Below are 17,745 nucleotides of genomic sequence, written 5' to 3'. Positions count from 1 at the left end.
GATCACTTACAGGTTATGTGTTTACTGTTGGCAGTTGTGCTGTAAGTTGGAGGGCTACTTTACAGTCAGTTGTTGCTTTGTCTACTACTGAAGCAGAATATATGGCTATTTGTGAAGCGTGCAAAGAATTAATTTGGCTGAAAGGTTTGTACGCTGAGCTTTGTGGAGTTGAATCTTGCATAAGTTTGCACTGTGACAGTCAAAGTGCAATTTACCTCACTAAAGATCAGATGTTCCATGAGAGAACTAAGCACATAGATATCAAGTATCATTTTGTGCGTGATGTGATTGAAGAAGGTAAGCTGAAGGTATGCAAGATTAGTACTCATGATAATCCTGCTGATATGATGACAAAGCCTGTTCCTGTTGCTAAGTTTGAGCTGTGCTCAAGCTTAGTTGGTTTAATTGGATAGTCCAAGAGACTATTGTTGGCACCAGTGGTTTTCACATCGGAGGGGTTTTCCACGTTAAATCGTGTGTCTCCTCTGTGGCTTGATCCTTTACTTCATATTCCTATACGTCGTTCATAACAAGGGGCGTCGCCGAAGAACCCGACCGAGGTGGAGGCGGAGGTGCGGCAGAGGCAGGAGGAGGGCAGTGGGGGCGAGGTTGGACGGCGGAGGCGGCGGGGCCGGGCGGAGGCGGCTTGGCTGGCAAGGCGGAGGCGGAATGCGGTGGGGTGTGGCGCGGAGGAGAGAGAGGAGGGTGCGGAGGGCAACCAGGAAAAAATGGTCCTTGGACCACTTTTAGCTTCCAAACAGGTCTTATTCCTGCAACTAGCTTCGTGATGTGATGATTCACTGATTTGTAATCTCGTTTACCTCAACTCACAATTATTTGACTGCACATGGTTCTTGCGCCTCCCTGTTTTGTCGTGATATTTTTTGGGTACTGAAGAAATAGAAAATGACTCTACTTCGTACCAAACTGATCTTTCTGCAGCCTTCCTTCTAAGCACGAATCTGCAGATCTCGTGTACTGGAACATTGGGTCAAAAATTGAATGTTGCTTGGTCTGTCCCAATTATTTTAGATTACTCCCTGATTAATTAGTAAGTTGTAATGCTCCTTAGTTACTATGGCCTAGGAATATTTAATAAGATAAACGATTTATTTTGGTCTTAGCCTACGGTGGATAGTACACATGTATTATATATATTCAGTTTCGACGCTCATTTGAAGCACGTTGGTTTGCTTAGTTCAGTGGTTCAATTGACTAACCTACCTTCCTTTGTTTAAATAGCCTGCATCATTATCTAGTATTCTGTTAACTAAAAAAATTATGTATTGCTAACATTAACTCCAATACACAGATGATGGCTGCAGGGTGTGTCAATATCTTGATGCACCATGGGGGTGCTTTTTCAAAACAAGATGAAGATGGAGGTGATATCACTTTTTTTCAAAAAATTGAGAAGGACAAATTATCATACAATCGTTTAGGCCCTGTTTGGGAGGACTTCTCCCAAAACGACTTCACCGGTGAAGCTAAAAATAGTGGCTTCATCTAGCTTATAGTTCATTTTAGCCTCGACTTCACGCTACAGTGTCTCATTTTGCGCAAAACAGGTGAAGCCGAAGCTAAGATAAACCCTACCATATGGGGCCATAGTACAGCTGGCCAAAACTGTTGGCTTCAAGGATGGCGTCAATCTCTACTATACCATTCCTGGTCGTAGTCTTGATGAAGGTGGTATAGACCATCTGAAAGATGACACTTCTATTTCTGAAATGATGAAGTATGCAAATGGGCCAAGTTTGTAGAGGTTTACATTCAGCATAACGAACATGATGTTAGCGGTTATTCAGTTGTTGGTGATGCCGCCCAACAAGACAACACTGACGAGGTATTACATATGTTTCACTCCATTTAATTTTAGATGTCAAATATGTTTTACTCAACAATTGTTTGAGCAATATTTGATTGTGTGTATGCATGTCGTCCAACTGCGATGATTCTGAGTTGCGCCTTTGTGTTCTAATTGTACCAAACCAAAATTTTATGTCAATATAACTTATCAAATATTATTTCACAGAAATGGCCTGTCGTCCAAGAAAGAGAGACATCCTAGTCTTATGCCAAGAAATGGGACGACGTAGAATAAAGCTTTAGATGGCACTGCATGTTGTAGTACTGCATTGCTTCTTATTGATTACAAAGCATCAGCTTAGGCTTATCAGAGAGCCTTGTAGGTTTGACCCACAAAGTCGATCATCTCTCAAAGTGACATCCTGTGTGTTCAGCAACTACGGATGGATAGGCGCTGTTTTTGGGCTTTGTGTTCATTGGTCATAGATATTGGGGGATTGAGGGATACTAGAAATGTCAAGGTCGAGGAAATGGTTCCAATGTTCCTACATGTACTAGCTTACGACGAGAAAAGTCGCTCCATGACGACAGATTACCAGCGATCTCAAGAGACCATAAGTCGTCACTTTAATAATGTGCTAGGAGCAGTGCTAAAGCTTTGGAAGGTGCTGTTTAAGAGCCCTCAGCCAGCCACAGACAACTACAAGGAAGAAAGGTGGAAATGGTTTAAGGTGAAACTGGATTAAATAGAATGTACTGTATTAGAATTTTCCCAACACATACTAACAAGATACTTCTGTTACAACAGAATTGTGCTCTAGATGGTACCTACATAAAAGTTAGAGTCCCAGCAGTTGATAAACCAAGGTACTCCCTCCATTCCAAATTATAAGTCATTCCAAGAATCTTGAAGAGTCAAAGCATCTCAAGTTTGAGCAAAATTATAGAGAAAATTATAAAAAATTATGACATCAAATAGGTATACTATGAAAATATAATTGATGAAGAACCTAATGATACTTAGTTGACATCATAAATATTATTATATTATCATATAAATTTGGTCAAACTTGATATACTTTGACTCTCCAAAATTCTTGGAATGACTTATAATTTGGGATGGAGGGAGTACCGTTCAAGGAAGAATGAAATTGCCACAAATGTCTTAGGTTCTTGTGCGCCTCACATTTAATTCACATATGGTTGGGAAGGGTCAGCTGTTGGTGCAAGGGTGCTCCAAGATGCCTTGGCAAGGCCAAATGGTCTCAAGGTTCCTCGTGGTGAACGATATTTACCAAGTTCACAATACTGTCAATATACACAAAATGATTATAAGAAAATAAACTGTGATTTGTGCAACATAGGCTGCTACTATCTTGTGGATGCTGGGTACAAGAATTGCGACGGATTTCTTGCTCCATATAGAGGACAGCGCTACCACCTAAAACAATGGAGTAACCCACCTACAAAAAAGGAGGAAATGTTTAACATGAGGCACTCGTCAGCAAGAAATATGATAGAAAGAACCTTTGGGCTACTAAAACTACGTTGGGGTATAATTAGAAATGGATCCTATTACCCTATATATACCCAAAACGGTATTATCCTTGCTTGCTGCTACCTGCACAATCTCATACAACAACAAATGAGTTCTGATCTATTTGAGGCAGAAGTGGATGCCTTCTTGGAACATGAAGGCACCACCGCAGGTGTGATTGACCGTACTGAATCATCAACGGAGTGGACAGAATTTAGAGAGGTGTAGCAAGTAAGATGTGGGATGCATGGAAAGCAAAACATCGGTGAAAGCTGTGCTTTAGCTTACATCTACATATAGTTTGGTTTTTGTAGCTGTCTCTTTTGTTATGTTTGTTTAATTATTTTGCAATGCTGCTCTAAACTTGAAATTTAGATAATGGACTGAGTGTCATGGCTTTTTTTATCAATATATATCTTTTATTGTAGTGTTCTATATACTTTCAATGTCTGTACACTGAACTTCTCATATGTTGATTGTTAATTAAGTAATCACTTGTATGCATCTTGGCATCTTACTTAATTTATTGGTATAAAATAGACAAACAAGGAAAGCAAACCTATAAGGCTAAGGAAGAAGCTAAGAGAGACAAGAGGCCCTGGACTGCAGAAGAGGAAAAGGTAATTACTCATGTGCTGTATGAAATGAATGACTCTGGATGGAAGGTGGACACAGGCCATAAGTCTGGATACCTTTCCTTCATTGAAAAGGAGCCTGCTAAGAGACTACTAAATGCTCATATTAAAGCTGACCCTCATGTTGAAATATTTCAAAAGCACTGAACACTCTTGTGGAAGCTGAAATAGCAAACGCAGCTGCTATGAATGCAATGCAGTCTGCATTTACCCGGGAACTTGAGGCTCGGAAGCGGACTGATGAAAGGAGGGAGCAATTGTTCAGTGTGCTTAAGAAATTATCTGGGTTTAGCCGTGATCAAATCGTGAAGGCTGCTCTAGTGATTGGTCAGAATGAGAAACGGTTGAATCTGTTCTTTACCACGCCTGATGAGTTGAAATCTGAGTTTGTTCATCAAGTGCTCAAAAGGCCTATGAAAATGTAGAATTTTGGTGCTTCCTTTTTCTGTAGTATAAGTATTGCCATGGTGCCCAGGTGGTAGGTACTCGTCAACCATGGTTGACCGAAACAGTGAAGTTCGTTTTGCATTGGGTCGTCAGTTGTGTATTTTGTTGCCATATGCTGTTAGAAACAAACTTGAGTTCCTATCACTTGGAGCCATGGTGAAATTTGTGTTGTCACTGAATCATGAAATCATGAATATGTACAATGTGCAGTCTGTATGCGTATGCATAAAGTCATTGCTAATTTGAATTCTGTTTGCCCAGTTGTTTTTTTTACGCACACATATGTGAGAATGTTGAAGGTAACAGTGACATTGCAACCTTATATTTTTCACATCATGTACAAGGGTATTATGGTCATTTGAAATTTTATTCCCATTCCATATCCTATGTCACGCCAAACATGGCGTGATCCAAAGTACGAATCCCTATCCCTAACCCTCCCTTCTTTATCCCACCTCATTTCCCATTCCTTTTCAGGTTTTATAGGTCCGAATAATACAAACCAAACAATGGCGTGATCCAAATGATAAAAAAAATTCAGAGATAAAATAATTTTAGAGCATCCAAGTTACGGTAGTCATGGTGTTCAAATGGCGGTATTCAACTTAGAAAAACATGAAGAACCGGATGATCTGACAGTGCATCGGGGTAAGCGTGTGAGCAATTATTGGTACAACTCGAGCACCAGATGATCCAATGGTTGTCGGCCAAAGGCATCAGATCATCTGATGACTACAGCCTGAACAGGCCCACTGAATGATCCGATGGCCTACTTTTTCAGAGTATCGGATGAATTGGTGAAGGTAAGGCGCGGTAGAATGATCCACATTTCCACATGAAGCATAAAATATATTTCTACGTGGTTCCAGATTTTAAGATAATAATGGTTGCAATTATTGATGAGAAAAGTCTAAGTCCGTCCTCAACGGAGCAAGCGATGCCAGCAGATGACTTCGACTGCAGTTGGTGGAGGCCTATAGATGTGGCTGCAATGATTTTCTATTTCGTTCCTGCTGCATGGAACAGAACTTGCTCCGTGAGATATGTTTTGCTCTGTCTGTTTTATATTTTGTTTTGAATGCATCAGTGTTATACATAACAGCTGTTTGTGGATGTCACTCCAACGACCTTGGAACCTCTACTCCTTCCCTTAAAAAAATAGTTGAGGGTACACATGTTAGCCGCTGATCGAGCTGATCCATAAATATCTTCGAACTGATCGATCGAAATTTTTAGTTTTCTATATAGAGTTCGATCTCGATCATTCATTTCAAAGTCAATGCTATATATAGTTAAAAACATTTAACTAACTGTATACTATGACGTATGATCGGAGCCAGTTACAGATACCAAAGTTCCAACATTCATATACTTCATCCATGCCCAGCTCATGTTGATAGTGAAAGCAGACAGGAATTTCCATCAGGTACCCTCGCGAGTTCCAAGGCAGTTCGATCTGCAGCAATGAATTCTAAACGCATCTATAGTTTGTCTGATGGTTGCTGAATTCTCTACGTTGGTTTGTCCAAAAACTTATCGGAAAAAGTATTTTAAACCCCGGGAAGGATTTTTTGGGCAGGATGAACACGTGCGGTGTGTAGCCTTCGAATCCAAAAACTCTCACCTAAGGCACAGAGCTTACTTACCATCTTACCTCCACTGCAGATCTAAAGGTAAGAGATTCTTTCTCTTTGAATTCACCCGTGGAGACGGATGATGATTCCGTGCAATACTGCACGTGCAGTGACTGCCACGAACGCATGGGCCCACACATCATGGGCAGTCACTGCACGTGCAGCACTGCACCGGAGCATGGTCCCGTGGAGACATTTTAGTAAAGGTAAGAGATATTCATTAGCAACGAGCACCGTTGGTGTTTCGTAAGTAGTAGTAAAGGGTCTTCAGGGCATTTCCTAATGCTAGCGTTAGTACCGAATCTAATTCCCACCGTTATATTTATGGTAGATGGAAGACCATATCCATGCATCGTAGCTTGCATTAGCGACTAGTTCCTAGCTTGCATTAGCGACTAGTTCCACATGAAAAAAATAGATGGGAAGCAAAATTTTCGGATGCTAGTTGATGGAGGTGTCGTACATATATCTATGGATCCATCAGAAGATTTGGATAGTCCTAGATGCAGGGCTGGAAACCGAGATGTGTCTGATATGGAGACTACGGTGTAAGACGGCGTAGTCTATGTGGCAAGATAGGAACTAGTTGAATTTAAGTAAAACTACTCGTAGCAATTAGATCGCCTAGTCGAATTCGACTAGTATTCTTCTAAATCAACTAACCTGTAACCCTACCTAGGGCAATATAAGGCGAGGTAGGGATCCTCTCCAAAGCAATTCAATCCAACCAACACACAGGACGTAGAGTATTACGCAATCTAGCGGTCCGAACTTGTCTAAATCGTGTGTCTGTGTTCACCTTCGAGTTCCTAATCTCGGCGAGCCCCATTAACCAAGCACTACCTCAGGCAGCCCCCTCGGTAGGTTGCCATTTCTAAACACTAACTATTGGGTCACCAGATAGGGGCTCTCATTGAGAATCCACTGGCGAACTCGATGGCCCAAGTCATCATCAAGCCAATTATCGTGTTCGAAGCGGGCACAACATTCATCTTTGGCTCCTGGGTTTTGCGTCATAGACGGCGCTGGAAACTTCCACCGCCACACTGCACCGACCCCAGAGAAGAAGCAACATGCCGTCAAGCTCCAGCGTCAAGCTCTGGATGATCTGGGCGAAAATTTCAGCAAAATTTCAATTTCTAACTTAGTCATAGGCTGGGGGAAAAGTCCATGTACAACTCGACTTGTCTCACTAGTCGGACTGATTTTCATGAGCTGACACTTAAGCCATCATGCGAATCGGACTACAACCCAATTCGACTCCTGTTCGGACTCCGAAACACGATTTCTATTTACCAGGCAACCCTGTCCAGATCACAATCCAACATGGATACAATCGAGGACCTTGACTACTAATCGGACCCAGATGAGAGGACCCCTTTATCAGATCTGCAGTAGGGCTTGGTAATCACATCGACTCCACAAGGCAGATTCATCTACTGGCCGAGCATTAAGCCACCCGCTCTCGCCAAGGACGACGATTCACGCCTTATCGCCTACCTTGACACCCTCCCGTACTAGGAGGGAGCTCCTCTGTCGCCCATATATGAAGAAGGCGGCTCCATGGAGGTCATCACATCAAGCTCAGGAAGCTACTCTCCAGAACGAGAACTCTTCGCTCTCATTGCTGGATAAGAAGGTGAAGATGAAGAGCAACCAGAGAGAAATCTACGCCATGAACTTCACCCAAATGATGTCTCGCAGGATGAACTCATTGCCAACTTTGCTGGAGAAGAGACTGAAGCTTAAAGAACTCGACGATGAGCAAGAAACGCTGCAAGAATAGAGCGTTGTCGCCTCCTTGTAGCAAACTTGCCGATCATGAACCTATATAACACGTTTGAAGCAATTCAATCACGTCAACATCGTACTTCTCTAGCCACCATTGCATCCATTGATCTTATTACCCACGCAATGCCACAGGATAAGTACACCAGACAATTGGCTGAACTGTCAGAGCGCGCGTATAAACAAATCGATTAGCACAACTTGATATATTCAGTTTAACACACCCCCACCCAGCGTAGTCAACATGGCAGTAGCCATAGACGCACTCCATCTAGACCAAGTCAAATTGGAGGTGCCATACCAAGCCAAGCTGGAGCAGCGGGTAGTCTAGCGGGACCCTCGGGAGGCTGTGACCACCGTGGGGCTAACCCAGAGCCTGAGAATCTTCGTAACAAGATTAACGCAGGCCGCGACGCCCGTACCATCATTGACGAACACCACCATGAGCACGAGCAGGAAGTCGAGTACCCAGGTGAAGACTTTGATGGGTTTCCCCGCCTTCTCAAGACGTGTGAGGAAGATAATTCTACCTGAAAGGTTCACACCTTCGGGTATCACCAAGTCTGATGGCAAATAAGACCTAGTCTAATGGCTGCGGTGCTCCTCACTCTCGGTATAGGCAGCAGGGGGAACGATGACACCAAGGTCATTTACTTCCACATCTGCATGGAGCCAGTGCCACTCACATGGCTCAAATCACTAGATAAGAACTCCATCGACACCTGGAAGGATCTCAAGGTGGCGTTCAACAACAACTACACAGGGGCAATGCAACGTCTTGGCAACAGGATCGATTTGTCTCAAGTCAAGCAACAAGAAGGCAAGACCCTGCGTAGTTACTTACGTCGCTTGTTGACAAGAAAGCCACAATTGTGGACATCATGGAGCGTGACATCATAGATTGCTTCCAAAATGGCCTCTATGACCGCGGGATGTTCTAGGACTTTGGGAGAAGATACCCTGGTGATGTCAAGTCTCTTAAGATCATGGTGCAGGCATGGGCAGATGAAGAAGATAGGGAGATCGAGAGGTTCGAGTCTAATCGCAACAAGTGCCGGAATAACAATAATCAGAACAATGGCCAACGCAACAAAAAAACCACAATGATCGCCCTAGCAATGACAACCGAAATAACTACTCGGGAGGTCAAAACCGCAAGTGAAAGCCAGACAATACTATTGCGGCAATGTCTCAGTCATCCAAGAAAGGTGGCGACATGAATCAAAATAGGACCCCGTTCAGCGAGCTCCTAAAGAAGCAGTACCCATGGCACCCGTACCACAAGCACTCTATGATGGATTATTACAGTCTATGCAGAGCCATTAAAGACCTGCTGGAGCCATATGGCACTAAAGATAAGGGCAAGACCAAGGAAGACAAAGATGATGGTTACAATGGCAAATTCCAGAACCCATCCAACACCATCAACGTCATCTTTGGCGGCACACTAGGTACTGCTACTAAGCGGTCCCAGAATCTCGCCCTTCGAGAGATCATGTCCATTGAACCAGCAACGTCAACGTTCCTCAAATGGTCCGAGGTGTCAATTACCTTCTCCAGGAAGGACCAATGAACTAGTTTCTCAGATCCAGGAGGATATCATCTCGCCCTGGACCTAGTAGTCGCTGGCTCCAAACTCACCAAAGTACACACCAATGGACAAGTAAGATGTGGGATGCATGGAAAGCAAAACATCGGTGAAAGCTGTGCTTTAGCTTACATCTACATATAGTTTGGCTTTTGTAGCTGTCTCTTTTGTTATGTTTGTTTAATTATTTTGCAATGCTGCTCTAAACTTGAAATTTAGATAATGGACTGAGTGTCATAGCTTTTGTATCAATATATATATTTTATTGTAGTGTTCTATATACTTCCAATGTCTGTACACTGAACTTCTGATATGTTGATTGTTAATTACGTAATCACTTGTATGCATCTTGGCATTTTACTTAATTTATTGGTACAAAATAGACAAACAAGGAAAGCAAACCTATAAGGCTAAGGAAGAAGCTAAGAGAGACAAGAGGCCCTGGACTGCCGAAGAGGAAAAGGTACTTATGTACTGTATGAAATGAATGACTCTGGATGGAAGGTGGACACAGGCCATAAGTCTGGATACCTTTCCTTCATTGAAAAGGAGCCTGCTAAGAGACTACTAAATGCTCATATTAAAGCTGACCCTCATATTGAAATATTTCAAAAGCACTGAACACTCTTGTGGAAGCTGAAATAGCAAACGCAGCTGCTATGAATGCAATGCAGTCTGCATTTACCCGGGAACTTGAGGCTCGGAAGCGGACTGATGAAAGGAGGGAGCAATTGTTCAGTGTGCTTAAGAAATTATCTGGGTTTAGCCGTGATCAAATCGTGAAGGCTGCTCTAGTGATTGGTCAGAACGAGAAACGGTTGAATCTGTTCTTTACCACGCCTGATGAGTTGAAATCTGAGTTTGTTCATCAAGTGCTCAAAAGGCCTATGAAAATGTAGAATTTTGGTGCTTCCTTTTTCTGTAGTATAAGTATTGCCATGGTGCCCAGGTGGTAGGTACTCGTCAACTATGGTTGACCGAAACAGTGAAGTTCATTTTGCATTGGGTCGTCAGTTGTTTATTTTGTTGCCATATGCTGTTAGAAACAAACTTGAGTTCCTATCACTTGGAGCCATGGTGAAATTTGTGTTGTCACTGAATCATGAAATCATGAATATGTACAATGTGCAGTCTGTATGCGTATGCATAAAGTCATTGCTAATTTGAATTCTGTTTGCCTAGTTGTTTTTTTTACGCACACATATGTGAGAATGTTGAGGGTAACAGTAAGATTGCAACCTTATATTTTTCACATCATGTACAAGGGTATTATGGCAATTTGAAATTTTATTCCTGTTGGGGTTGAACCAAGCAATAGTAAGAACATCCCGACAAATGAAGATAACGGCCGTTCAGACAAATATAACAAGAGCTATCCTATCAGTGATTAATGTTGGGATACGAGTTAGGCTACACTAGCGCAATTCAAAATTTTTACCGCGTATAACCAGGAAGAACTGCCGTATAAGGATCACGGGATTACCACTCGACGCACTACTGGTGCGGAAGATGTAGATATGCGTCGATGCAGTGAAGACGATCACGTAGTCGTACGTAGTCGATCAACGTAGTCATACGTAGTTGATCACGTCCAGCAGCTCCTCAGCAGCTCGTCCAGCAAGATTGCCTCCGGTGCCGCGGCTCGTCGTCGGCTCGTCGTGGCTCGTCGGTGGCTCGTCCAAGTGCTGCAGGCGCAACACCTCCAAGGTATCCACACGTGCAGGGAGGAAGCGTCGCAAGCCGGACTGCTAGATCCGCGAGTTGCAACAGGCGAGGGCGTGGGAGGCGCGGCAGGTGTGTTTCGCCAAAAAGGTGTAAACCCTAGGGCGCCCCCACCCCTCTATTTATAGAGGTTCCTGATGGGCCTCTGGATCCGAGGCCCATTAGTACTTCTAAACCTCATCCAACTCGGATCAAATCCGAATTGGGCTTCTAGCCCCTTAAGTGTGTGACCCTATGGATTCGGATACGTATAGACATGGCCCGAGTACTCCTACTCGGCCCAATAGTCGGTAGCGGCCTCTAGCAAGACGTGCCAACTCCTATACGCACATGAAGATCATATCAGACGAACCATCACAACATAATATACATGCTATTCCCTTTGCCTCACGATATTTGGTCTAGCTTCAAGCCGACCGCTCTTTCTCGATCCTGTGATTCGGAATCCCTTTGTAGGTTAACTCTTAACCGTACGTAGCATGGCCATGCATTTTTGGATCCGATCACTCGAGGGGCCCAGAGATATCACTCTCAATCAGAGAGGGGCAAATCCCATCTTGATTGACCATGTCTCATAGCATGCTTCTTGACAAACCCGAAAACTACCTTTATAACTACTCTGTTACGGCGTAGCGTTTGATAGCCCCTAAGTAGGTCGATCCACATCTAGAACACATGCGACAATCTCAGGTCTAAGGACAAAGCGTATATGTTGTTTAAAGAGAGAACTACTTCTCGTGTTGGGTCAGTCCTAGCACATGTCTCCACATGTGTCCACATTATTAGTTCAACATCTCCATGTCCATGACTTGTGAAACATAGTCATCAACTAATACATGTGCTAGTCTAATATTCATGTGTGTCCTCACATGAACTCCGACTAGGGACAACTTTAGAATAACCATACAAGTAAAGAGTTTCACATACAATTCACATAATTGCAAATCAATTCAAGTAGCCTTCAATAAATATTCAATGAACACAACATACAAATCATGGATACAAATGGAATATCATCATCTCTATGATTGCCTCTAGGGCATACCTCCAACAGTCTCCCACTTGCACTAGAGTCAATCTAGAAGGTACCTAATACCCATAGCTCTTACATGCGCATCATGCTTAGCCTGCGGCAGTGGTTTTGTCAACGGATCAGAAATGTTCAGATCCGTGTGTATTTTGCATATCTTGATCTCACCCCGGTTAACGAAGTCTCGAATGAGATGAAATCGCCGCATTACGTGTTTGTTCTTCTGGTGGTTCCTTAGCTCCTTTGCTTGCGCAATTGCCCCATTGTTATCACAGTAGAGATTCAATGGGCTGAACGCATTCGGGAACACACCAAGCTCAATGAGGAAATTCCTTATCCAAACACCTTCCTTCGCGGCTTCCGAAGCCGCGATGTACTCGGCTTCTGTCGTAGAATCAGCCACCGTCTCCTGCTTGGAACTCTTCCAACTAACAGCACCACCATTTAGCATGAACACAAATCCTGATTGTGACTTTGAATCATCTCTGTCGGTTTGGAAACTAGCATCGGTGTAACCTGTTACAACGAGCTCCTCCTGACCTCCATAGACGAGGAACATATCTTTAGTCCTTCTCAAGTACTTAAGAATGTTTTTCACCGCTGTCCAGTGACTCTCACTTGGATCAGATTGGTGTCTGCTTGTCATACTTAGCGCATATGAAACATCTGGGCGAGTACTTATCATTGCATACATGATAGATCCAATAGCCGAGGCATATGGCACTCTACTCATGCGATCCCGCTCATCAGCAGTCGAAGGACACTGAGTCTTGCTGAGATGTATGCCATGTGACATAGGCAAGAACCCTTTCTTTGCCTCTTCCATGCTGAACCGCTTCAACACTTTGTCAATGTAAGTATCTTGGCTTAAACCTATAAGCCTTCTCGATCTATCTCTATAGATCTTAATGCCTAGAATATATGCCGCTTCCCCTAAGTCCTTCATCGAAAAACTATTTTTCAGTGAAGTCTTTACGGACTCAAGCATAGGAATGTTATTTCCAATCAGTAATATGTCATCCACATATAAGATTAGAAATACTATAGAGCTCCCACTAACCTTCTTGTAAACACAAGACTCTTCTTCGTTCTTGGTGAAGTCAAACCCTTTGACCACTTCATCAAAACGAATGTTGCAACTCCTAGATGCTTGCTTCAATCCATAAATGGATCTCTGAAGCTTGCATACCTTTCCAGCATTTTTCGGATCGACAAAACCCTCACGCTGTATCATATACACGTCCTCAGTTAGGTTTCCATTCAGGAAAGCTATCTTGACATCCATCTGCCATATCTCATAATCGAAATATGCAGCTATAGCTAGAATAATCCGAATGGACTTAAGCATCACTACGGGCGAGAAGGTCTCGTCATAGTCAACTCCTTGAACTTGTCGAAAACCTTTTGCGACAAGTCGTGCTTTATATATGTGAACATTTCCATCCATGTCCTTTTTCTTCTTATAGATCCACTTGCACTCTATGGCTTTAACACCATCAGGCGGGTCAACCAAGTTCCAAACTTGATTGTCTCCCATGGACTCTATTTCGGATTGCATGGCACTCTGCCATTTTTCGGAGTCTGGGTCCATCATTGCTTCTGCATAGGTCGCAGGCTCATGATTGTCCAACAATAATATTTCCCGCATTTCGCGGAGCCTTGCTGACCTTCGTGGTTGTGGCGGTGCTTCTCTTGCCATGGGTATCTCAACTTGTTCTGCTACGTTAGCATCACTCATTGATTCTTGCCCGATCGGCTCATCTTGAACTTCTTCAAGATGCACTGTCTTTCCACTCTTTTCTCCTTTGAGAAACTCTTTCTCTAGGAAAACCCCATTCCGAGCGACAAACACTTTGCCTTCTGATCGGTTGTAGAAATAATATCCCAAAGTTTCCTTTGGATATCCCACGAAAATGCACTTATCCGACTTGGGTGTGATCTTGTCCGACTGAAGTCGCTTGATAAACACTTCACATCCCCAAATCTTTAGAAAAGACAAACTAGGAACCTTTCCAGTCCATATCTCATATGGTGTCTTAACTACGGATTTAGATGGTACCCTATTAAGTGTGAAAGCTGCTGTTTCTAGAGCGTATCCCCAAAATGACAACGGTAGGTCCGACTGGCTCATCATTGATCGAACCATGTCTAACAAAGTTTGATTACGTCGCTCGGACACACCGTTTCTCTGAGGTGTTCCAGGCGGCATAAGTTGTGGAACAATTCCGCAACTCTTTAGATGATTGCTAAACTCGTGGCTCAAATACTCGCCTCCACGATCAGATCGTAAGGCCTTAATTTTCTTGCCACGCTGATTTTCAACTTCATTCTGAAATTCCTTGAACTTTTCAAAGGTTTCAGACTTATGCCTCATCAAGTAGACATAGCCATATCTACTAAAATCATCAGTGAAAGTTATGAAGTATTGGAATCCTCCTCTAGCCGTCGTGCTCATTGGTCCGCATACATCACTATGTACGAGTTCCAACAAGTGTACTGCTCTCTCAGGAAATCCTGTGAAAGGCGTCTTGGTCATCTTGCCTAGCAAGCAAGCCTCACATGTCTCGTATGATTCAAAATCAAACGAAGTTAGAAGTCCATCAGAATGGAGCTTCTTCATGTGCTTTTCACTTATATGACCCAAACGACAATGCCACAAGTAGGTAGGACTCAAATCATTAGGCCGAGGCCTTTTAGCACTTACATTACAGACATATGAACCATCAAGATTTAAAACAAATAATCCATTCACAATGGGTGCAAAAGCCATAAACATATTATTCTTAGAGATCACACAACCATTGTTTTCACTCGCAAATGAATAACCATCCTTCATCAAGCATGAAGGACACAAAATGTTTCGACTTAAACTAGGAACAAAATAACAATTATTCAACTCCATAATAAATCCTGACGGGAGGTGGAGTTGCATTGTCCCGACGGTCAACGCAGCAACTCTTGCATTATTGCCCACGCGGAAATCAACTTCTCCTCTTTCCACGCTTCTACTTCTTATCATTCCCTGCATTGAATTGCAAATATGAGCAACCGATCCGGTATCAAATACCCAAGAATTAATAATTGTATCAGCGAGAAATATGTTGTCTATAACATTAACAACAAGCGTACCTGAGGTAGAAGTACTCTTACTTCCGCCATTCTTCAAGGAAGCTAGGTACTGCTTGCAGTTTCTCTTCCAGTGACCAAGTTCATGACAGTAAAAGCACTCTTTGTCTGGAGCAGGTCCAGGTCCAGCTTTAACCTTGGGCGCTGGGTTTGGCTTGGACGTTCCAGCCTTGCCCTTCTTCTTCCAAGAATTGCCCTTCTTCTTAAAGCTGGGCTTGTTCTGTATAGCCATCACATGGCTGGTACTAGCGCTTTTCTTGATGTCAGCCTCTGCTGTTTTAAGCATGCCACACAGCTCATTCAGACCTTTCTCCGTCCCATGCATATGGTAGTTCGAGATGAAGTTCCCATAGCTAGGCGGAAGAGACGAAAGAATGAAATCAGTGGCCAACTCTTGGCCCAGTGGGAAGCCTAGCTTCTCCAACCGTTGAGTGTAACCAACCATCTTGATTACGTGTGGTCCTACTGCTGCGCCTTCTGCTAGCTTGCTCTCAACAAAGGCCTTAGACACATTGAACCTTTCAGTCCTAGCCTGTGTTTGGAACATGTCTCTAAGCGCCACGATCATATCGTGCGCCTCATGGTTTGTTTCGAACTGCATCTGCAGCTCGGGTTCCATGCAAGCAAGCATAAGGCAGCTTACTTCGAGGTTAGCATCACATGCTTTCTTGTAAGCATTCTTAGCAGCAGCGAGTGCATCATCAGCAGGTTCTTCTGGTAGTGGGTTGTCTAGAACATCTTCCTTTTTCTCAGCCCTGAGAACAATTCTCAGGTTGCGGATCCAATCCGAGTAATTTGTTCCATTCAACTTGTCCTTCTCAAGGACCGAACGCAAAGCAAACGGTGTAGTGCTGCTAGGTGCCATTTAATCTACAACAAAGTAATGCAAAATACACTAAGACAAATGTATCCATGATAGAGCAAATCACATTAAACTATTTTAACAGAATCTACTCCCACTAAAATCAATATCCCTTTATTGAAACTTAGTGATTCAGGATCCACAACTAACAAGTCCACTAGTGAGCTTTAGCATCACCGCTAGCAAACAAGGTAGATCGGTAAGCAACTTTTGCTAATCATATCACATATGACTCCTGTTGTTGGGTGACATCTCCATGTCTCGGCACCCAACCGTTATGCCCCAAGGTCCTTAACCGTTAAGATGACCTCGTTAAGAAAACCAACCCTTATGCGTGTAAGTGTCCGACACAAACCCGTCTAGTCAAGGAAAACTAGTGGTACCCTAATTTCATAGACCCACCACTAATTGTACAAGACATGGGATGGTGCAAGTTTTAGTTGGGAGGTTGTGAGGGATCGTTCTACTTCTAACATCACAGCATGCAGAAAGTAAAACATATACAGAATAGCATTCACACAGTTGTGACACAGTATGGCCCGTTTTCATATGGTGATCTCCATCTCCATAGAACCTGTTCACCATGGTGATCTCCATCTCCATGTTCCATGTGCGCCATCCTCCTGGTGATGAGTCCTCCAAGAACTAGAGCATGCTATTACGCCTAATAGCTAGTAAAGAATCTAGTAATGAAGATTACATAGTTGCTTGGGTCATCACAGATTGGTACGCAGATCATTAAATACAATAAAGTGACAACACATATGGCTCCTGCCGTGTTGCCGTACGCGCGACACGCAGGTCACGAATGAGTTACACACATGCATCACATACACAAGGGGGCCATACTGATCACAAGATACAAACATACATCCTGCAAAACAGAGTTAGGCGTCCTAACGTTCCAAACTTTGGAGGCCCGAAACTCCATCTTCCAAGCCGAATTTGGGAAATCTAATTTCATGTGTAACTTTTTTTGTAGATCAATTTTCATATAAAATTCGCCCCGATCCGAGATCGTACCGAAAAGTTACGGCTGATTTACCGAAGCATACGCATACGGCAAAAATCCCGACCCCAGCAGTAGATCTCATCTACTATTGCACATCTAATGCGCCTGGCGTATGACCCTGGATCTCGATTCGACCAATCATATTGATCTTCGCTCACTGCAACTAGATTTACGTGTATCACTTAACTCCGATGGCGGAAACCGACCGGTAGGAGTATGTCGTTACACTACCATTGCAGCAAGGGCACGAAACCAGGACATAGATCAAACGGAAAACTCGCATATCTCCATATGCACACATCCCGAATCCAAAACTAAGCAACTACGGCTCTGATACCACTGTTGGGATACGAGGTAGGCTACACTAGCGCAATTCAAAATTTCTACCGCGTATAACCAGGAAGAACTGCCGTATAAGGATCACGGGATTACCACTCGACGCACTACTGGTGCGGAAGAAGTAGATATGCGTCGATGCAGTGAAGACGATCACGTAGTCGTACGTAGTCGATCAACGTAGTCGTACGTAGTCGATCACGTCCAGCAGCTCCTCAG

This window comes from Setaria viridis, chromosome 8, assembly GCF_005286985.2.
Source record: "Setaria viridis chromosome 8, Setaria_viridis_v4.0, whole genome shotgun sequence".
In the NCBI taxonomy this organism is placed as follows: domain Eukaryota; kingdom Viridiplantae; phylum Streptophyta; class Magnoliopsida; order Poales; family Poaceae; genus Setaria; species Setaria viridis.
Note: the sequence above shows the minus strand (reverse complement) of the source record.